The following is a 23,716-nucleotide window of genomic DNA, read 5'->3' on the forward strand; positions in this document are numbered from 1 at the left end:
CCAAGTGCCCCAAGTGAGGTTGAGTTGCACAGAATTACCGTATATACTCGAGTATAAGTCGACCCGAATATAAGCCGAGGCACCCAATTTTACACAAAAAACTGGGAAAACTTATTGACTCGAGTATAAGCCGAGGGTGGGAAATGCAGCAGCTACTGGTAAATTTCAAAAATAAAAATAATTAATTTGGGAAACGATCTCACTATCATGAAAGGTTTAATTGATTCACTAACCCAAAAGAAGAAGATGATGATGACAGCGGGAGGCAGGAGTCACTCTCTTCCCCTCCCTCAGAGGCCCCCTGAGTCAGGAGTCACTACCGCCGGCGCAGCCCCAGTCCCGCCGCCCGGGAAGGGAAAGGCAAAGCGCTTTTGCCTTTCCCTTCCCGGCTGGCTGTTGGGAGTCGCTGCCGCCGGAGGCCGCGACTCCACACCATTTTTTTTCAGAGGGAATCTGACTCGAGTATAAGCCGAGGGGGATTTTTTCAGCACAAAATTGGGCTGAAAAACTAGGCTTATACTCGAGTATATACAGTATATGGTCTCTCCATCAACTAAAATTCTATTACATCCCCCACATTCCTTGTGCGTCCAATCACACTTGGCCAATAAAAAAAGGAATTCTAATTCTAATTCATAAAAATAATTCTAATTCACATATACACTGATCGTGGGTATTTTAATACTTCAAGTTGACTGAATTGAAATGTACAGATAGTTAAATTCCTTCTTCCCCCTCAGGTTTGATGGAGCTTAAGACCTCAGCTTAAAATTAATCTTGTTGGATTTCCAAAGACAAAAGAGCTTCAGAGAGATGTTTACCTATCTTTGCTCATGCAAAACAAACATCATGCACTGTTCAAAATTATTATACTGTCCACATTGTCTCTCTCAATGAACTTGAAGGAATAAATGATGAACAGAGACGTGGCATTCATTCATTTGGCTCATTGTTAAAGAAATGGCGCAGCTCCAATAAAACCATGATTGTGTTCCAGATAGTACCTTTTGCCACTAACCCACTAGATATATATATTTTTTTAAGGTTGGAACATCAGATAACGCTTCACAAACTGCAAATCCTCCATTTTCCTCCTGACTCACTTTAGTCATCATTTGGTGGTACACGGAGTTGACTCCGTCTCCAAACCAGAAGACCCTTGTGTCCTCCCTTCCAGACTATTGCAATATATCAGTAAATCTTTTAATTCTCAGACCTTTTGTCTCTCCAAGCTCAATGGAACTGCATACATTGTATGTGGAGGGAGGAATGCAGTGGGGTATCCAAGGTTCTTTCTTAAGCTCTGTACACTTCAACATCTTCCTCTGTGGTGGTCTCTCATGAATGAAAACACTGAGACGACGTCTTGAAGCAAGATCGGGATGAGAGCACAAAGCAGACTCTGACACCCTCTTTTATTAGAAGCAATCCTTGTAACAATTTTGTTAGTGTCTTGTCACAAACGCATTACATCACACAAAATGCACTGATTATTCGTGTAAGCATACAAAGCTGCAAAGTTTAAGTTTGCTACAGTTCTGGGTAAGAAATGGCAACATTTTGACCTTGTTCCTTGCTTCGTCAACTACCAGAAGGCCCGTTGTCCTTGCACGTACACAAAGAACAAATAATAATTCCCACATCTCCTCTGTTTTTCTTTTTTAAGAGACAGGGAGTGTTTAGTTCCAATAACAGCCTTTGTCAGGCACGTAGGCAAGAGTGCTGTGCATGCTGATGTTACCCATGGCGTTCGTGACTTCTTCGACCATCACAAACATCTTGTCCTCGTCTGGATCGTCACAGGTTGGCTCTCCCATCTCATCTTCGGATGGCAGTGGTTATTTGTTGATTCCAGAGAGCCATTACCTGCGCAGTGGCTTTTTTCTCAGCCAAAAGGGATAAACTGTTAGAAATAGTGCGTACAAAGATAGGTAATACACAAGGCAATATAATACATCCCGCAGCAATCATACCAATAAGCGCTACAATAGCTTGCAAACCAGGCAATTTTGGGAACCAGGATCCAAACATGTCTCTAAAATCAAGACCATTCCATGTTTGTACAGGTACATGCGCAATCTTGATCATTCTATCAGTAATTTGTTGAATAACTTTTCCACTATCATCTACCTCAATACAACAATTACTAAGGTTAAACTTTCCACACACTCCTCCTTCTTTGGCAAGGAGATAATCTAAAGCCAAGCGATTTTGCATGATATATGTTCTAGACAATGCACTTTCTTTAGCTAGTGTTTTCAAAGCAAGAGCAATTTCATTGGTTATAATTTCTAATACAGCTTGCAACCTTATAATTCTATTGAGCATATATATGGGGATATACCAATAGTTGTAAACAGTGGTGGCCCCCACGTTAGTCCCGGACACCTTTTGAAAGAGATATTTCTTTTCCTGTAGATAAGATCTCTGCCAGCTGTGTGAGCCGCAGGTGACTCCTGCAGCGTCGTTAGGACCTTGACATTTGTTGATGGCAAAGCAAGCATCAAAGCATACTGAGGTGTTGGTACCCCCCCGAGTGACATTATGGGTTATGTACCCATTTTTTGCTTGACTGGTTGAGAACATTGAGGCAAGGTCAGAGCTGGATCCTCCTTTGTAGGCATAGACATACAGCGAGGCGGTGATGGGCCCCACAGCCTTTGGTTCATAGCATTGGATACCTTGTTTGGTGTAGCATCGTGCATATTGAGTGTTGTTATGCAGACAAGGGGAGACCGTCGTGGAGTTGCACTCAGGCTTCAAAGTATGATAGATCAGGGTGGATTGGGTCTTCGTTCCACTGCGAGTAGTTTTAATGCAAGCGTCGCAGGAGGATGGGGTGGCTGTCGTATCGGCAGGAACGATGTGAAAACCCAGGAGGTAAATGATGAATGCAGCGGGCAGCTTCATGATGCTGATGTAGGCAAGGCTGGTTTGGGTAGAAAAGGCCTTACTTGCCGTCCGGGGACCCAGGTGGTGTTGTTGTTGTAGGAAACAGCCGTGTACCCTCGTCCCCAGGTTATAACTTCAGCAGGACCTTTCCACTGAGGATCTGGAAGCTGACGAAAATATACCATTGGTCTGGGTTCAGGATGAGGCGAAGAAGCAAAATGACGTGATGCCGCTGAGCATGGGAGGGATCCGGACTCATTGAGGAAGTTAAGAGTAAATAAACAAACATTGAATGCATTCTGAAGTCCTGGCAAACCTGTGACAGTCTTAAATTTGAATTTTTCCAAATTATTTTTAAGGGTTTGATTAGTCCATTGACGCCCTTTGTGAATAAGTATAGAGAAGAGCAAAGGTTTGGGGTTAATGGATTTACGAGGAGTATGAGGCAGATGTATCCATTCTAGGATGAGAAGTTTAGAGAGACTTTGAGCAAGAATTGCAGTAGGTAGCTGAGGTGTATTGAGCAAGATTAAGGAAATAGGAGCATTGTTGTGACAGTGGTCGACCCACCTTTTCTGCATAATGTGCTGTATGTCCTGGGTGATTTTTAACTGATGATCTGTAAGGGTAATTTTATTCCCTGGAGTGGTTCCTCCCTTTAATGCATCAAACAGGGGGCTGAGCATGTGTGTAGTGATGCCAAAATAGGGACGGGTTCAATTAATAGCCCCTAAATATTGTTGTAATTTTACGAGGGATGTCTACACAATGGCATCACTTGTGGATGGACTGAAACTTGTATATCAAAAATATGAAAAAGAAAAGCAAGAAGGAAAAGATGTCCTTGGCACTCTTTTCCAATTTTTAGAAATGGCGGTTTGTACTTATGTAAAGCTGAATGAGCAACAGGATGACTGGGACAAAGAAGAAGCCATCTTTGATGAACAAGTGACTTTGGTTGGGGAAGGAAAAAAGAAAGAGAGAAAGGAGAAGAAGACTTTAAGACCTGGAAAAACAACCCAAAAAGAGAAGAAAAAGGTGAAAGGGGGAAAGCAGAATAAAAGGGAGGTGGAGAGACAAGGGGGTAAAGAGGACAAGGAGAAGAAGAAGCAAGGGAGAAAGGAAGAGATGAGAAGCCTTAATGGTGGGGAGCAAGATGCAAAGAAGCAAAAGTTCTCCAGAGATAATGGACAAATTCCACTGAAAAGGGGATTCCAGAAAGGCACACAAGACCGCACCTCTACACCTGCATCCAGAAATAACCATAGAAAATTGGAAACAATATGTAATTCAAAATGTGACAAAACACTCAGTATAATCTAGTGAAACCTTTGCTAAGAAAAGGGGAGTACTGTAATGAAACAATGATTTAAGACATGGGATGTTGGGGTGGGGGGGAACAATTTTGGAAAGCATAAGTGTTCCCACAAAGGCATGATATCTAACCGAAAGGGGTAAAATGTTTAAGACATAAATGATTGTCAACATCAATGACTAGACTATGTTATCCCAGCGAAACTTTTTGTGAAATGAGAGACCTGAAGTAGGAGAAGGGGGAACACTGCAATGAAATAATGATCTATAATATGTGATGTGGGGGGCGGGGGGAATAACTATGGAAAATAGGTGCTCCCATAAAAGCATGTTAAATCACTGAAAAGCAATGTGCTAAATGTTTAAGATATAAATGAATATCAATATTAATGAATAAACCTGTATTGGTTTTGACAATACTGCATAATTTCAGAACGCACCAGACAGAATCCCAATGCAAGTTATGTGTTCTATATTAAGTATTATAAACATAGGGGAAAGAGATAAAGGCATCATACTCCATTTAGTGCACAGGAGAAGTTTTTCTTCAAAAAAGAAAGATAAATGGATAACTGGAAATAGAACAGACAAAGAATGACAAACACTATGATTCGAATTGAGAGGAGATAAACAAAATAAAATTGAGAAAATTTAAAAGAGAGGAGAAGCTACGCAGAAAACCGAAAATGCCAATAAGATATGGAATGGTATGTAAAATGAATATGAATTTGAATTTGTGTTTGTACCAAGAGTTTTGACCCGGGACTAAGCAACTTTCAGAAAAGAGATTTTTTATGCTTTTATGTTTTGTGTTTCTGTGTATTTATGTTTTGTATGTCTTTAAAATTTAATAAAATTTGTTTAAAAAAAAGAAAGGTTAGTGGCTGAGAGTTTTGAGGAAGGATAAAGCAGATCGGGAACCACAGAGATTCCTTTGAGGAGGGCATGAGGGTGAGTCATTCTAGCTGCAAGATTAGCAGGTACATCTGAATAAAATTGAATTTTTATAATATTTGTATAATCCTGATCAATAATCCCTGGAATCACAAAAAAACCTTTTCATAGAGGCTGAGGAACGAGGCGAAAAAGAGCAGCACCTCCCTCTGGGGCCCGGCATTGGGCTTTGAAACGCCCAGGCTTCCCACAACTGAAGCAATTCCCAGTAGGTTTAAGACCCTTTTGCAAAGCTACAGCCAAGGTCTCCATGTTATAAAATTGCAAACTTACTACAGCACAAGCTTTAATCAAATCTGCCAAGGTTGCCTCCCCCCCGCACGACCAAAGGCTGCAAATTTATTGCCTGCTGCTCCACAGTTGCAAACTGCCCTGCCCCATAGATTTGATCAGGTATATACAAACCCCCTAAATTATCTCCTCTGTTAGTTGCTTCTCTTTGATATTCTGCATCAAATACCACGTATTGTGTCCTGTTCAGAATTATTCTCATTAAATTTTTCCAATCTTGTGGAATCATCTTTTGAGCTTGCCCCAGACTGTGAAGCAAGCCCTGGACATATATGCCAAACTCCCTCACAGATTTCTTTACTTCCCGTAAAAGAGATAAAGGCAGTGGATTCCACACAGCCTGTAAATTTCCTGCATTATCAATTTGCCTCTGAACGGGAAACAATTGCATGGAGTCAATCTCTTGCCCCTCCAGCTGTCCTGTTTGAAAAGCTACTTGCACAGCTGTTTGAACTCTTCCAGCATGGGGTGTATTTATTTTAGGATTTCCCACCTTGACATCTCCTGATGGATTTTTAGGAGCTGTCGGGGGAGATTTACTGATCTCATTTGCCTCCGGGGGGGGGGCAGTCAGTTTAAGAGACACAGGCGTCACAGCGGGGGGCAAGAGTTGTACAGCAGGATTCACATAGGGAGGGGGTCCAGAAAGGGGGGCAAGTAGGGGTTGCTCTAGAAAGGAGATAGCCTCAAAAACCACCCTCCAAGCAATTAATATAGACAGAGGGGCTTTAGGACTTGCGTGAAGGTACTTTCCAATCTCCTTCCATACTGTAGCTTTGATACTGCCTTCAGCCGGATAAGAAGGGCTGTGTTGCCAAATGTATTCTAGGAGTTCCTCAATAGAGGTTTTTGTAAGGGGGGCATGAAGGGAGCCCCCCTTTTTAAAGGTAAAACAATTTTGTTGGGTTAATTCTTTTAGTTCCTCAATGTGCAATTTCTGGTCGTGAGAGAATCCTCCACCCATACTCACGAGGGATCCACGGCGATCGCCTGCGATCGAATCAGGGATGAGGTGCACCAAGGCTATGCCAGCCGATGAGTATGGATGGTCCAAAGATGTATCACTTTTGAATGGATCACATCGGGGTCACCATTTGTGGTGGTCTCTCATGAATGAAAACACTGAGACGACGTCTTGAAGCAAGATCGGGATGAGAGCACAAAGCAGACTCTGACACCCTCTTTTATTAGAAGCAATCCTTGTAACAATTTTGTTAGTGTCTTGTCACAAACGCATTACATCACACAAAATGCACTGATTATTCGTGTAAGCATACAAAGCTGCAAAGTTTAAGTTTGCTACAGTTCTGGGTAAGAAATGGCAACATTTTGACCTTGTTCCTTGCTTCGTGTTGCAGTCAACTACCAGAAGGCCCGTTGTCCTTGCACGTACACAAAGAACAAATAATAATTCCCACATTCCTCAATGATTTGGATGAGGGGATAGATGGGGAATTCATCAAATTTGCAGACGACACTAAGCTGGCAGGAATAGCCAGCACTCCAGAAGATAGGCTCAAGATCCAGATGAATTTGAAAAGCCTTGAACTCTGGAATCCATCTAACAAAATGAAATTCACTGGTGAAAAAAAAGTAAGGTTTTACAGTCAGGCAAGCAAAATCAAATGTACAGATACAGATTAGGTGAAACCAGGCTCAGTTGAAGTAACTGCGAGAGGGATCTTGGAGTCCTACTGGACAGTTACCTAAACTTGAGACAGCCGTGCCAAAAAACCCAACACAATCTTAGACTGCATTAACAGAGGGATAGAATCAAGATCATGTGAGGTATTATTAAGAATTTATAAAGCCTTAAAAAGACCTCGCTTAGAATATTGCATCCAGTTTTTATATTTGCCACAATTTTAAAAAAAGACGTTGAGACTCTGGAAAGAAGAGCAACAAGAATGATCAGGGGGACTGGAGGCTAAAACATCTGAAGAATGATTGCTGGAACTAGGTATGTCTAATTTACTGAAAAGAAGGACTAGGGGTGACATGATAGCAGTCTTCCAATATTTGATGGGTTCCAACCAAGAAGACAGGGATCACCTATTCTCCAAAGCACCAGAAAGCAGGACAAGAAACAATGGATGGAAATTAATTAAGGAGAGAACCAACCTAGAACTAAGGAGAAATTTCTTGACAGTTGGAACAATTAATCAGTGGGATCGTTTGCCTTCACAAGTTGTGGGTGCTCCAACACTGGAAGTTTTTAAAAAGATGTTGGATAACTGTTTATGTAAAATATTACACGGTCTTATGCTTGGGCAGAGGGTTGGAGTAGAAGTCCTCCAAAATTATCTTCCAACTATGTTATTTTATTATTGTGAAACACCTGGTGTTTCCATCCCCAGGTTAAATGTACAGATAGTTAAATTCTTACTTCCCCCTCAGGTTTGAGGGAGCTTAAAACAAAAGCTATCTCTGTTAAATCAAGTCAAAGTTTGAACATCTTGGACAGCAATTCTTTACAATTATCCTAGTGCTTCAAGTGAGGTTGAGATGCACAGAATTATATGTTCTCTCCATCAACTAAAATTCAATAAAAAGTCAATAAAAAGTTATTCTAATTCATAAAAAGAATTCTAATTCACATATACACTGATCATGGGTATTTTGATACTTCAAGTTGACTGATTGAAATGTACAGATAGTTAAATTCCTTCTTCCCCGTCAGTTTTGATGGAGCTTATGACCTCAGCTTAAAATTAATCTTGTTGGATTTCCAAAGACAAAAGAGCTTCAGAGAGATGTTTATCTATCTTTGGTTATGCAAAACAAACATCGTGCACTGTTCAAAATTATTATACTGTCCACATTGCCCCTCTCAATGAACTTAAAGGAATAAATGATGAACAGAGACGTGGCATTCATTCATTTGGCTCCTCGTTAAAGAAATGGCGCAGCTCCAATACAAGTATGATTGTGTTCCAGATAGTACCTTTTGCCACTAACCCACTAGATATTTTTATTTTTTTTAAAGTTAGGATATCGGATAATGCTTCACAGACTGCAAATCCTCCATTTTCCTCCTGATTCACTTTAGTCATCATTTGGGGGTACACCAGTTGAGTTGGTCTCCAAACCAGGAGACCCTTGTGTCCTCCCTTCCAGACTACTGCAATATGTCAGCAAATCTTTTAGTTCTCAGACCTTCTGTCTCTCCAAGCTCAATGGAACTGCATGTATGTGTTCCAATGCAATCCCAATGCAGTTCCAATGCAATCATGATTGCATTCCGGATAGTACCTTTTGCCACTAACCCACTAGATATTTTTAATTTTTTTAAAGTTTGGGATATTGGATAATGCTTCACAAACTGCAAATCTTCCGTTTTCCCCCTTCCCATTCTTCTCTATAAAAGAAGCAGCGATTGAGCGGAGAGCTCTTACTGTGCTTTCTTTCCCCTCCTTTCCGTTTTACTTGTGATCCATATAGTTAGAAAACTCGAGCTATGTCCGCCACCAGGAACCTCAAGCCCAGTGTAGATCGAGAACAGTCACCTCCGATGTGCATGGTGGACGGTGGCCTGATAAAGGCACTGAGGGGTTTAGAGAAGCCATCTGAGAATGAAGCTTTGGCCGCTGCGGTGGCGATGGTGATGGTGAAGGAGATGCGTGCAGCAAAAGATCCACTTTCCTCTCAGCCCCGCCAACCCCGCTTTCTTCCTTCCCAGCCACACACATGGGTCCCCCTCCCCGGAATGACCCCAGCCAGGAATTTGGAGATCCAAAGCTAGAGGCGCTTATCACTCCATTATGCAGTGCTAGGGATTTGAATTGCCGAACTGCTGACCTTTCTGATCAACAAGCTCAGTGTCTTAGCCACTGAGCCACCATGTCCCTTTGTTAACCCTGATGTAGACTAAAGGTTTCACAAGATCCAAACATCAGGATAGACAAGGAAGATGAATGGAGAGTTGCTGAAAGAAAAGATTTTCTTACCGATGACTTTAAAACCAGAAATTCCTCAAACCTGTGAGGGTCCTGGACAGAATAGTCTTGTCACCCATAAAATCCTCTTTGTCCTCTTTGTAAAAAAATTACCAGTCTACATGGACAGATTACCTATCTAGAATCTCTAATCTGTGCTCTCCAAGCAGAAATTAGATGCCCAATCCAGCCATCTATTGAGCTGCCGTGCTACCAGCCCCCACTACTACAAAGATCCTACAGGAAAAGGGCAGTATGGACAACCGTGGGATCTGGCAGGGTGAGAGCTATGGACCATAAATGCAAAGCTTTTGCTGTGTCCCAGCATAACAGATACAGTGCCCTTGCTGACCTTAATAGGGACACTAAAGTGACAGGTCAAGGTAGTTGTGATAATGATAACTCAAGTAAGCCGGGGATCGTGGTCCTAGAAGAAGAACTTACTTTGGAAAGGAGAAAGTGTGAATCAGGTATTACGCACCAGTCACACAAGAAGAGCAAGACATCCAAAAAGGGAAACCACCTTCTGGTTGGGGACTCACTTGTAAGGGATGTAAATTTAGGAAAGAATACTGAGGTTTTGTTAGGTATAACATTGATACCAAATATGGTTTGGGTGAATAAATATATAAAACTTAGATATCATGGTTTAAGTGCTTATCACTTTAAGCACAATGCAGCAGGCAATTAGCCGATTAAGGGTGCGGTTAGAAGTTACAATATAAGGAAGCATTAGTAGCTGGAAAGCTGTACTGTAACTGTGTGCTGCTGCGACTTACTGTGTCTTACTGTGACTAACTGTGATTACTGACTGTGAGTGCCTGTGACTGAACTGTTTTTGTTTGCTACTGTTTGCTGAATATCCAGCGTTTGTTTCTCTGGAGAGTGAAACCGGAGGAGGAGAAGATATCTTTATCGGCTGATAAAGATATTGCAAGGACTCTTAACTTGGACTATACTAGTGAGTCTTACTGGATGGAAATACTGTGAATGACTTAATGGACTGAATGACAATGCTTAAACTCTAACTGGATTAAAAACTATTTAAACTACAAACAGTGTTTGTGTTCAGTGTGTGTATACTCTGGGACCCTTCCTGGTTTGACTACTGCTGCAATACTCTTCTAGGGGTAAATCCCAAACCTTAACATTGGTTATGGGCCCAGCAGCATAGTCTAACTAACCAGGATATAGCAGAGAGAGTTGGTGTGAGTTGCACATTACTGTAAAAACAAACTGTTTTAATTAGTTTAAAATAGTCAAAATATCTGAAGAGCAATGGCACAAGTAAATTTGTCACAACTGTCCATGATATCCAGGCTGGATGGAACAAACTATGTTTCATGGTCAATGAAATGTAGTTTACTTCTACGCAGAGAAGGTTTGTGGGACATTATAGCAAACCCACCAGATGTGAGTAGCTGGGATCCTGCTAATGATGATGATAACGAAAAGTTACAAGACTTTAAACTGAAGAATGAGCAGGCTTTATGCATCATAGGACTGACTCTCTGTGATCAGCAGCTTGTCCATATTCGTGGAGAAGAAAATGCTGCAAACTGCTGGGAGAACCTCAGGAAGATTTATGTTCGGGACAGTGTAGGAGCACATATAAATCTACACGGAAGCTTTTTCGAAGCATCTTCAGAGGAATGGAGATATGTTAGTTCATTTAAACTGTATGAAGAGCATTTTTCAAGATTTGCAAGAAAAAGAGCTTATATTTAATGAACTGCAACAAGTCTACATAATATTATCTTCATTAGATCAAAGCTATGATGACTATGTGACTTCGTTAGAGGTATTGCCAAAAGAAAGCCTCTCATTAACCGAGATTACAGGCAGGCTACTAGAAGAAGCCAGAAGAAGGCGTGGCGTGAGAGCTGAGAGAAGATAAGAAAGAAGAGAAATTATCTTCAAAGCTTGAAAGAAACCAGCAAAGCAAATTACAGCACCTGGAAGAAGAGAATTTATCTTCGACGGCATACACAATTAAAAAAATGTTTTAATTGTGGAGGTAGAGGACATTTGGCAAGATTCTGCAAAAGAGAAAAAGCCAGAATGTAAAAAAGCCAAAGAAAGCATTTGAACTAGCCATGTTTAGCAACTCTGATGTGAAGAATAATCTATGGGTGGTTGACAGTGGCGCATCCCACTGCATCACAAGAGATAAGACAAAATTTATAAAAATGTCTACAAGTTCTCAACATATATCACTTGCCAATGGCTGGAACCTGAAAGCGAAAGGTCAAGGTTTTGCGTTGTCCGTACATAAACCAGGATATAAAAATGTTGTATGTACCGCAACTAAAGTTTAATTTGCTTTCAGTAAGGGTATTAGATAAATTAGGTTATGTAATTACTTTTAAGGATAATAATTGCATAATTGAAAAAGATAACAAAAAGGTAACTGCAGCTTTAAATGGAACATTATATGTATTAGATAATAGTAAGAAAGGGGAGGCTCAAACTGTATTTAATAATATAAAGCCTCATGATGAATGTATCCATTTATTGCATAGGCGTTTGGGGCATGTAAATTTTAAAATGCTAAAGCGTACAGTTGAGTTATCTGAAGGAATAAGGTTAAAACCTTGTGATAAATATTTGCGTTGTAATGTTTGCTGTGAAGATAAGAGCAAAGTATTGCCTGCAAATAGGCTAAATGGTTTCAAAACAAAAGAACCTTTAGAAGTGGTATTTGCAGACATCATAGGTCCAAAGAAACCCAGTATGGGGGTGCTAGATATATACTGAGCATTATGGATCATTATTCTAGATATGGGTTTTGCTATTTAATGAAAAGCAAAACTGAAACATATCAACATTTTTTCAATTGGCTTAGGTTTGCTGAAAGAAAGTCTAAACGCCAACTGATAACCCTGGTGACAGATAATGGTACGGAATTTATTAATAACAAATTCCAGAACAGACTTAAGATATCTGGAATAGAGCATAAGAAGTCTGCTCCATACAGGCCAGAACATAACGCTTTTATTGAAAGAAGAGGCCAAACACTACAGGCAATGGTTAGAACAATGTTAAATGATTCTGGGTTACCTGATTCTTTGTGGGGAGGCTACAATGTGTGCTAATAACATATTGAACAACGTTGTTAATACAACAACAGGTGAAATACCATTTACCAGGTGGCATGGCAGGAAACCTGACCTAAGTTACCTGCACACATTTGGTGCACCAGCATGGGTGCATATTCCTGCACAAATCAGAAAAAAAGGGCAACATAGAGCTAAAAGATTTTTCTTCGTTGGTTATCAGGCAAACCATAGGGCATATAGATTTTGGGAGAAAGGCACATCTAAAGTGTTATGTAGTGCTAGTGCCCAATTTCTAGAACATGAAGGATGGGAGAAATTAGAACAGGATGCCAATAAAGATGTAATTATTGAATCCTATAGAAATCCCATTAGTTATCCCTGTAACTTTAAAAATAAAGTAAAGAGACAAATACAGGATGAAATAGTGCCCATAAAGGAAGAAACAGATTCAATAGCTGAACAGGATGAGGAAGATGAACAGGTAGTAGTTCAACAAAGTCCTCCTGTAAGCCCTGTAATTCCCAGAAGAACTACACGTGTATCTAGACCGCCTGATAGGTACCAGGCTAACACAGTGTGCCAGATTAATCAAGTTCCTAATTCTGTAGAAGAAATTAAAAAGTATCCTACTAAGGAAAAAGAAAGATGGTATGCAGCAATGAATAAGGAAATGAATTCATTAAGAGATATGAAAGTGTATGAAAATGCCAAATTACCTGTAGGAAAGAAATCCATTGGCTGCAAATGGATATTTAAGGTAAAAACAGATAAAGATAGTAATTTAATCCATAAGGCAAGGTTAGTAGCCCAAGGTTTTAGGCAGAATGCTAATGACTACGATGAGGTGTTTGCACCTAGTCTTAAGGCAGCAACCTTGAGGGCAGCTTTAGTGTGGGCAGCTAGTAAAACTATATAGTTAACCATCTAGATGTGGAAACTGCTTACTTGCACGCCCCATTAAAACATATTATTTATATGAAAAAACCTGTTGGTATTAAAAGTGAAAATAAGGATAATAATGATTGTTGGTTGTTAAAGAAAAGTCTCTATGGTCTTAAACAATCAGGCTATGAATGGAACCAGTATATTGTAAAGGAACTAGACAATATAGGATTTAAAGCTGGTTTAGCTGATCCATGTCTGTTTAAGAGGGTGACAAATGGGAAAGTATCATTATTATTACTATTCACAGATGACATTGCATTGATTACTGAAACTAATGATGAAGCAAATAAAATAATAGCATCATTAGGAAAGAGAATAAAGATCAAGCAATTAGGGGAGATAAAGAAGTATCTCGGTTTGAATATAAAGAAAACACGGAAAGGTTTTAAGATATCTCAGGAAGATAAGATAAGCAAATTGCTAAAAAGATTACAAGATGGAGCTTTGTAAGCCAGCTAAGACTCCAATGAGTCAGGATTTTAGCAACACTGATGAACAAAGCCCTGAGTTTGATAAGGTGATTTATCAATCTTTAATTGGTAGTTTGAGTTATATTAGTAATTGGTCTAGACCAGATATATCGTACTGTGTGAATCAGTTGGCTAGATTCAATTCTGCACCATGTGAAAGACACTGGAATGCAGCTAAGAGGATATTAAGATATCTTAAAAAGACAATGAATTATTCATTGTATTTAGAACCAAAGGGTGATTTAATTTTGAGTGCTTATGCAGATGCTAGCTTTGCATCAGAAAGAGACACTAGAAAGTCGACTTCAGGAACAGCCATAATGCTGGGTAAGACATTAATAGGCTGGAAGTCAATAAGACAACAGCATATAAGTTTGTCTACTATGGAGTCAGAATTCTCCTGTTTATCATTGTTATGTACAGAATTAATAATGTATAAACAAATGTTAATTGATATAGGTATAACTGTAGATTATCCTATAATTATACATGAAGATAATCAGGCAGCAATTCAAATGGCCACAAATATTGGAGTAAAAACAAGGAGCAAGCATACAGATCTAAGATACCTAAGCGTGAGACAATCTGTAAGAAGTAAGATGATTCAGCTAGAGTACTGTATGTCGGAGGACAATTTAGCTGATAATTTTACTAAAGCCCAAGGTGCCAGTAAGCACCAAGAGAGTTGTGAAAAATATGGGATTAGATTGTAAAGGTATTATATATTTATTTCACCCAAAAGGGGAGTATGTTAGGTATAACATTGATACCAAATATGGTTTGGGTGAATAAATATATAAAACTTAGATATCATGGTTTAAGTGCTTATCACTTTAAGCACAATGCAGCAGGCAATTAGCCGATTAAGGGTGCGGTTAGAAGTTACAATATAAGGAAGCATTAGTAGCTGGAAAGCTGTACTGTAACTGTGTGCTGCTGCGACTTACTGTGTCTTACTGTGACTAACTGTGATTACTGACTGTGAGTGCCTGTGACTGAACTGTTTTTGTTTGCTACTGTTTGCTGAATATCCAGCGTTTGTTTCTCTGGAGAGTGAAACCGGAGGAGGAGAAGATATCTTTATCGGCTGATAAAGATATTGCAAGGACTCTTAACTTGGACTATACTAGTGAGTCTTACTGGATGGAAATACTGTGAATGACTTAATGGACTGAATGACAATGCTTAAACTCTAACTGGATTAAAAACTATTTAAACTACAAACAGTGTTTGTGTTCAGTGTGTGTATACTCTGGGACCCTTCCTGGTTTGACTACTGCTGCAATACTCTTCTAGGGGTAAATCCCCAAACCTTAACAGGTTTTGAAAGAGGTCAGGTGTCTACCAGGTGCTACTGCCAGCAGAGACAAGAAGCGTATTCTTAAGATAATCAAGAATGCCAGCAAGGACTGTGATGTTGATGCTATTATACATCTTGGTACAAATGATCTGTCCCAGAAAGATATACTTTCTGTTCAGAAAGACTTCCAGAGCTTGGGGTATGAACTTAGTAATATGGGCTGTAGCCTTATCTTTTCAGAGGTTCTACCGGTATACAAGGAACAAAAAGGGAAAGGGCAGCGTGTAGCAGAGTTTAATGTGTGGATAAAGGAGTGGTGTAAAAGGGAAGGCTTTGGTTTTATTAGTCATGATGTCTGCAGCTGGTCCAATGAAAAATTGTACAAAAGACATGGTTTGTATCCATCAAAGAAAGGGACTGAGTTACTTGGCATTAAATTCACAGATTTCCTGGATAAACATTTAAACTGAACAGCAGGGACAGAGAATTAATGGATTCAGAACATATCTGTCCCCAGCAACCTAAAACTGATAAGGATACCAGTGCATGCAAAATAGATGTTTGTGCAGGTAAGATTATCATCCTTGATGCCAACCAAAACCGAGCACTTAATAGTGGGTGCCATACCATGTGCACTAATCAAACAGGTAGTAAGAAAGTAGGGGCAGGCAGGCACAACACAGGTTATGTAGACAGGAAACAGTGTCAGACATAAAGATCTCAAGTGCCTATATATAAATGCACAAAGTCTGGGGAACAAGCAGGGTGAACTCGAACTACGAATACATGAAGGTAAATATGATATAGTTGGAATAACAGAAACTTGGTGGGATGAAACCCATGACTGGAATATACTGGTAGAAGGATACAAACTATCAAAAAAATCAGACCCCATAAAAGAGGAGGTGGAGTTGCACTGTATGTAAAGGACCACTATATTGCTACAGAAATGGATGAAACCAAAGATGAAAACCTCCTAGAATGCATATGGGTCCATTTAAAAGAAAAAAAAGAATGACATGGCCATAGGTGTATATTATAGGCCACCCAATCAAGCAGAAAAAAATAGATGTTCTTTTTGCCAGCCAACTAACAAACATATGCAGGAAACACACACAATAGTTATGGGAGACTTCAATTATCCTGATATCAATTGGAAAACTAATTCTGCACCAAGTGAGAAATCAAATAAGTTTCTTACCAGCCTAGCTGACAACTTTGTTGTCCAAAAGGTAGAGGGTGAAACTAGAGGGACAGCCGTACTGGACTTAATTCTTACAAACTGAGAAGAAGTGATAGAGAGAGTTGAAACTGCAGGAACCTTGGTTGAGAGTGACCATGTCATACTAGAATTCAACATGACACAAACACAAGCAACAGAACATAATGACACCAGAGTCTTGGATTTTAAAAGAGCTGATTTCAATAAACTCAGAGAGAGCTTGGGAAAGATTCCATGGATGAAAATCCTAAAGGGGAAAACAACTCAAGAATCTTGGGAAACTCTAAATAGTATGATCATAGTAGCCCAGACCAGCACAATACCACTGAGAAAGAAAAACAAGAAATCCAAGAAGAAACCAGCATGGCTACACAAAGATCTCTTTGGCAAATTGAAAGAAAAAAAAGGGACAAGTACAAAAAATGGAAAGTAGGACATACAACTAAGGCAGAATATCAGCAGATAGCCAGAATCTGCAAAGACAAAGTCAGGATAGCAAAGACTCAGAATGAACAAAGACTTGCAACAAAAGTCAAAGATAATAGTATTTCCTAGCCGAACCACAGACAACTACAATGATCTAATACATATTGATTTTACAGAAGACAATGTTGAAAAAGCACTACGCAATCTAAAACAAACATCTCTAAATGTGACTGGACAATGGGGAGATAACGAGAGGGGTGGCTTGGGGAGGGGGAAGTTAACTGAGGGATTTTCATGCTCAAACTTTTAGTTCTGGCTTTGCAGTAGCGTAACCACTTGGCTTTTAGTAAAGACAACTTTTCCACTACAAATGGAGTGGAGAGTGGTTCTTTCCTAAGGGACCAAGGTTGGGCCAGGTCTAACAGTAAGCCAGAACTAAAAGATTGAATTTGTCAGACCCCACTCCACTTTGGTCAACTTCTGACACCTGTTGGGCCTCAATTTGATATTAAAATTTCTCCTTCCCTCCCTGCTTGCTCTGACTCAGATACAATCTACCAACTGCCTTCTTCCTGTGTATATTTTGATGTCTCAAGTTGACTAATTCAGTTCACATGCCTTGGCTCAGAATTGCATGAAAAAATGTTGAGCAAATGCTTTAATAGAGCTTAACAGAGGAACTTTGGCAATTCATTAAAGGCAAACTGCAGTTCTTAGACAGCAATTTTTGACAGTTAGCATTGTGCTGAAAATGAGTATGAGATGCAGAGTTATATGATCTCTCCACCAATTAAAATTCCATTATATCCCCCACCTCACTGTTTCTCCCCTTCTGTTCCATTGGTTGATTGCTGTCACTGTCAGAAAATTTCTCCTTATTTCTAGGTTGAATCTCTCCTTGTTCAGTTTCTATCCATTGTCTGGCCTTCGGGTGCTTTGGAAAACAGAATGACCCCTTCCTCTCTGTGGCAGCCCCTCAAATATCAGAAGATTGCTATCATGTCTCACTTGGTCCTTCTCTTCACTAGACTAGCCTGCCCAATTCCTGCAACTGTTCATTGTATGTTTTAACCTAGAACTAAGGAGGAATTTCCTGACAGTTAGAACAATCAATCAGTGGAAGGACTTGCCTCCAGAACTTGTGAATGCTCCAACACTGGAGGTTTTTAAGAAAAGATAGGACAACCATTTGTCTGAAATGGGATAGGGCTTCCTGCCTGATCCGGTGGTTGGACTAGAAGACCTCCAAGGTCCCTTCCAACTCTGTTATTCTGTCAGTGTCCTTAGGAGTGAATTATCAACCATCAGGGGAAAAGTCAGGTCTAGCCTCAAAGAACCTTTGCATGACCTTCAAGTTAAAAGGACATTGGAAGCAACCTATTTTATGAAAGAGAGAAATTATGACACGATGGGTGATGAGAGTGGCAAAAAAAAAAGAAGAGGAGAGAGAAGAAACATTAAGATATAATTTACTCTGTCCTCAGATTATAGCAAATGAAATTAGATGTAATCCAAATATTTTTCCATCCCTAAATTTTTTCCATTTTGGACACAGTGTTGTTCAATCTCTTCTTAAAAACACAACAGAATAATCTAGAACTGAGTTTGGTGCTCCAGCACAGGAGGAATTTTTTTATTTTTTTTTGTAAATTTTATTTGAGTTTTCACAAAGAGAAAAAAAATACAAATAAAACATCTTTTTTGAAAGCAGCATAATCCTGGGTTACATTTCTTCGTACAGACACAAATTCAGGTTCATGCTTATTTTTATATTCTATTTCATATCTTATTACTATTTTACGTTTTCTATATAGCTTCTCCCCTCTTTTAATTTTCTCAATTTTATTTTAATTATCTCATCTCAATTCAAATCATTGTATTTATATTTTTTGTCTGTCCTGTTTCAATTATCTATTATCTTTTCTCATTAAACAAAATTTCTCCTGTAGTTACTGATTGGAGTATGATGCCTTTATATCTTTTCCCTAAAGTTGTAACATTCAATATAATACATAACTTCCATTTGGATTCTGCTTGGTACATTCTTAAAATACACACTGTATTCTTAAAAAAAGAAATTTTTTTATAAATGTATATAATTAAAACAACATTCCATTCCAATTCAATTCTATCATTAATATTAATATTCATTAAAGTCTTAACATCTTTAACATTACTTTTCAATTAAATATCATACTTCTATGGGAACATTTATAAACTTTCCATAGTTAATTCCCCCCTCACTTATATTTTATAAAACATTGACTAATTAAAATGTTCCCGTTCCTTCCTAATTCAATTTTCTCATTTATTTTATTTCACTTATTTTATTCACAAACATTTCACTAAATTACACTAACTATTTTATCCCTCATTTTAATCATATGTTGTTTCCAATTTTCTAAAGTTATTTCTATTACTAATATAACAATACAATTTTATGTACCTTTACAGAATCCCTTTTTCAGTTAGATTTTCACCCATTATCTCTAAATAGGTCCTGTTTCTCTATATCTTGCTCCAGTCCTTTGTAACTTCTTTTCCTTTCCTTCTTCCCTCTCTTCTTCTCTCTCCCTTTTTTACCCCCTTGTTTCTCTACCTCTATTTCTCTCTTCTGTATTCCCCTTTTCAGTTGCTTTCCAGTATTATACTTATTTTTTGAATTATTTTTCTTTTCTTTGGTTGTTTTTTTAAGTCTTAAATTCTCCATTCTCTTTCTCCCCTTTCCTTTTTCTTCCCCACATAGAATTACTTGTTCATTAAAGATGGCTTCTTCTTTGTCCCAGTCTTCTTGTTTTGCAGTCTTTTCTTGTTGTTTCTCATAGTTCCAAATCTCCATTTCTAAGAATTGAAAAACGAAGCCAAAAGAACCCTTCCCTTCTTGTGCATCTTCTTTGTACTTTTTAAGTTCCATTTTCAATTCATCCAGAAGTGGTGCCATTGCATAATTTTTTAAACAACCACCCGATTGATTTTAGTCATTCAAATATAATAACCAAAAATCCAAAAATCACCAAATAATCCAAATACAAGCAAGCTGTTTCTTTTTTGCTCTTTTTTTTCACTTTCTCTTCCTGGGGTTAAAATGTATCTTTTAGAAGTCTTGTTGAAGTTTTACTTTAGATTATTTTTAATTCCAGGCAGTCTCTTCCCTCTTCCAGATCCTGCCCTTATTCTTTTTCTCTCCCTTCCTGCTTATGAAAAAGAAAGTTTTTAATGTCCAGAAATCTTTATTATCCCTTTGGCATTTTGTTTTATTTTCAGCTTAATTGCCTATTGATGTCAAAGCAGATTTTTCCGATTTCTTATTTAAGTCTCTTAGTTGTCAGTATAGGGAAGGAGAGAGAAGAAAAAAAAAAGCCAAACCTTTCCCTTTTCACTTTCCTTTGCTGCTTCCGACTCTTCTTTGGGAGCAATGTTATTTTTTGTAAGTTTAAATTCCAGGATACCTTGGTTGTTGCTTTTACAATTTAACCCGGTCAGCCAAAATGTTCACTTTTTATCTTCCTCCTGCATGTTCTTTTCCGGTCGAGTTCTTTTTGGTGGCCATTTCTGACCACCGCTACAACCGCCTTTGGGAAAGGGAGTAATGGCCAGCTGAGGAGGAGAGATGCGGCTCTCCTCGACCCTGTTGGTGGTCTCCCCCCTCTTCACCACCTCTACGGGGTGGCTTAGCCCCGAAACCACCCAGCTTGGGGCGCTCCAGCGGCGAGCCCAGACAGAAACCGCGCATGATCGTGGATTTCTGTCTGTTGCCGAAGCCCTTCGAACCGGAAGCCCAACACAGGAGGATTTTAAGAAGAGATTGGACAGCCATTTGTCTGAAGTGGTATAAGATCTCCCACTTCAGCAGGGACCTCCAAGGTTTCTTCCAACTATGTTATTGTGTCTCTTCCCATGATCCTTTTCACTCTTTTCCTGATTCAGACAACCAGTTCCTTCTTACCCAAATTCATGTGTTTGCTTCCCCTGACATGACTGTACCAACTGAAATCAAATTGATTTCTCAACTTATTTGCCAATTTCTGGGTTGCATTAATTGCAGGAAAGTGAAACATTAGAAAGTTTGCACCAAACTTGGAGGTAAACCTTTACAAACTTTTGGAAGGAAAATCCATCTGGTTCGATTCCAATCTGGGAGAAAGGCAGTGGAAACAACACGGAGGATGATTGGAAATATGGTTTATTGAACGGAACCACAAAGACAGTTCTGGGTTAGCTGAACAAAATGGAGGAGAGTGGGTGGGTTTTTATACCTTCTTTGGGCTTTGTATTTGAGCTTCCTGTTCCTGTGCAAGAACATGCCCTTTAATATTCTATTGGCTGTTATCTGATTCCTATGGGGTCATGGCTGGCTCTATAAGCAAAAGAGAAAATGCAAATCCTAGATATTTGTCTGAGCTAATCTTGTCCATCTTAGGCTTGTTGCTTATCTGGAGTTTCTGACTGACCCAGTCTTTCTGAGTGGATTACCAAATCTGTATTTCTAAAAGCTGGCTTCCTCAGTTTCTGCATGGGGGCAGGGAGAATGGGAGTGGTTTCTGCCTCCCTTAAGATGTTTTATTTCTCCTTTAGGGGAAATATTCTGCCTTTGTTTTTAAATATTTCCCAAACTATTCTATACTTCTGGGGTGAGGCGGGCTTCCTACATCAGGAAAGCTGTAGCTGCAAAATAAGGATGATTTGCAAATAGCTACGTATGGAAGAAAAATAAAATAAAACTCGATTGATAAAAACCGAGCCACCCAGGAATTTTAAGGCTGTTAATATTACCATAATGAAAAATGGCTAGTCCATTCCACACTTTTCCCCCCTTTCATCTACTCACCTTTTAGCTCCTCCATATTAATCCTGAAATACTGTTGATGATGCAACTAATGGTTTTCTGGTAACTGACCCAATTCCAAACACATTAACCCAAGCAGAAACTGCCTTTCTTGACTGCTGTCTAAAAGATTTACAGATCATAAACATTTTCTTGATGTATTAAGTGGGCCATTGGCTCCCTTTCTGCTCTATGCACAAGTCTTCGAAGCAAGATAGGATAATCTTCTAAACATGCTGTTTGCACAAAGGATGAGTCACTCTGATAGAATTCAACCCCAGGAGCAAAAGGCCAAATTTATCTTTCTTTTCTATGTTGATCTGGTGTTTTAAATGTTCTTGAGAAGGTTGAGGAACCAAATTGCTTTCTTGGAATACACTTTTTTTTTTTTAGCATTTTCGTGATAGGTGTTGCACATAGATCATAAAATGTGTTGAAAAAGTAGCTCAAAATTCAGTGTCAACTATTCAATGAAATGTGTCTGAGATGATGGTGGTCATGTTGACAAATTATGGAAGATCTTCTATAGGAGTCATTTCAGGAGTTTTTGGTGGTCTCTGAGCTTGGTTGCTTTCTTGCAGATGTTTCATGACCAAACTAGGTAAAATCATCAGTGCTACCCCATAGATTGTTAACCACCGGATATCAGAGAGAGAGGTTACACCATTTTGAAAAGCTAAATTGATGGTGAATTAATTCTTATCCAAACCTAGTCCAAGGAACCCAGTTGTGATGACTCGGGGCATGGCACAAAGGCAACACAGTCAAATAAGCAATAAGAGTCCCTTTGTTATCTCCAACTTTGCCCCCAATGTCCAGTTTACCTTTGGCTGGAGAAAAACTCTCCCAGGAACAGCCTTTAACTATAAAAAGTTCAGTCCAAAACAAGGTACACACAAACTGTAACTTAAAATCCAAACAAACAAGCTGAAGTAATTAGCTTGACAGGGCAGGAGAAGGAATTGCAGACTTGAAAGGCCAGCAAAACACACATAGTTGGGAAGATGCCAGGAACACAGATAAGCCACGATGATACAAGATAATTCACATTTGCTCCCAACAGCTTGCTGTGTGCACCTTCCTCTTTTATGTTCCCAGCTGCAGCTAATGAAGGGAATCAGGGCCCTTTCCTCCCCCATAAGTCCCACAACTCACTTTGCTCCCTTCTCCATTCTTCCCTGCGTGCCCTGGGATGAAGAGGGGGTGGGCCTGGGTCTTCATCTGAACTCCCTCTCCCTTGCTCTACCTCTCCCTTGTTCTACCTCTTCCCTGCTCTGCCCAGCTGGACTTTGCCCTTCCCCAGTTTCTTCCACAGCCAATGGAGCCATTCTCCCCCTCCCTGTCAGCTGCTCGGCATCCCCCTCAGAATCAGATTCCGACAGGGGCATGACACCAGTATAGGTAGTCTCTGACATTTCCAGCTAAATGGGCTTCAGAAAATAGACAAGAAAGTTGAAGATTTTTGATGGCTTCCAGCAGGGTAGATAATATGAAATCCTGGAATCATTAAGATTAGTATGAAGGGACATACTGACATGAATCAATATAACCTTTGCTCTTTGCTTCTCTTAAAGAAGTTGCTTGTACCATTTTGCTATGGTTGGGAATCATTTGTTAGGAATTCATTCTGCAAGAGAATTGTATCCTTTTCTACCTGGTTTCTCATTTCTGCAATTTGCTTCAGAGCTAGGCACATCCTTGGAGATAGTTCCCAGGAACATCCATAGATAAGGGGGGCTGCCTAGGCACACGAACACACAAGGACAAGGGATACTGTGTAAAATAACAAAGCATGGACAAAGAACGCTCCATGGATAAGGAAGGAGAGGGCATGGGCAAGACATTGCCCACATTGAATAACCTTTGAACCTTTGTCTCTGATTGGATAAACTTTGTTTCTATCAGCGTAATATATATATAATACTCTGAGCCCCTCTCTCAGGGTGTGGCTATTCCTTACATGCGTTTTGTCTGTATGTTTTGGACATAGTATTCACCCAGACTTTTTGCTTTGGCCAAAGAATGAAAAAAGCTGTTATTTTTGCAAGCCTCTCTTTGGCATCTCAGTGGCTTGGGGAAACTT

At 39.4% G+C, this 23,716-nt stretch overlaps 1 long non-coding RNA gene across 2 annotated transcripts in view; it reads right to left on the minus strand.

Annotated features, from left to right (window-relative positions):
- Positions 1-659: 659 nt before the first annotated feature.
- LOC148131573 (uncharacterized) overlaps positions 660-23,716 on the minus strand; it is an 819,361-nt gene continuing 796,304 nt past the window's right edge. Inside the window, exons 2-3 of one of the 2 annotated variants that reach the window (XR_015749067.1) lie at positions 6,870-7,012; positions 660-1,319 (exon numbers count right to left, since the gene is read on the minus strand). This is a non-coding gene — a long non-coding RNA (uncharacterized LOC148131573). Of the gene's footprint in view, positions 1,320-6,869; positions 8,651-23,716 lie in introns of those variants that run through there. The other variant, XR_015749066.1, reaches the window with a different exon arrangement.

This window comes from Notechis scutatus, chromosome 3, assembly GCF_049901735.1.
Source record: "Notechis scutatus isolate UNSWTSFEM ecotype Mainland chromosome 3, rNotScu1.2, whole genome shotgun sequence".
In the NCBI taxonomy this organism is placed as follows: Eukaryota; Metazoa; Chordata; class Lepidosauria; order Squamata; family Elapidae; genus Notechis; species Notechis scutatus.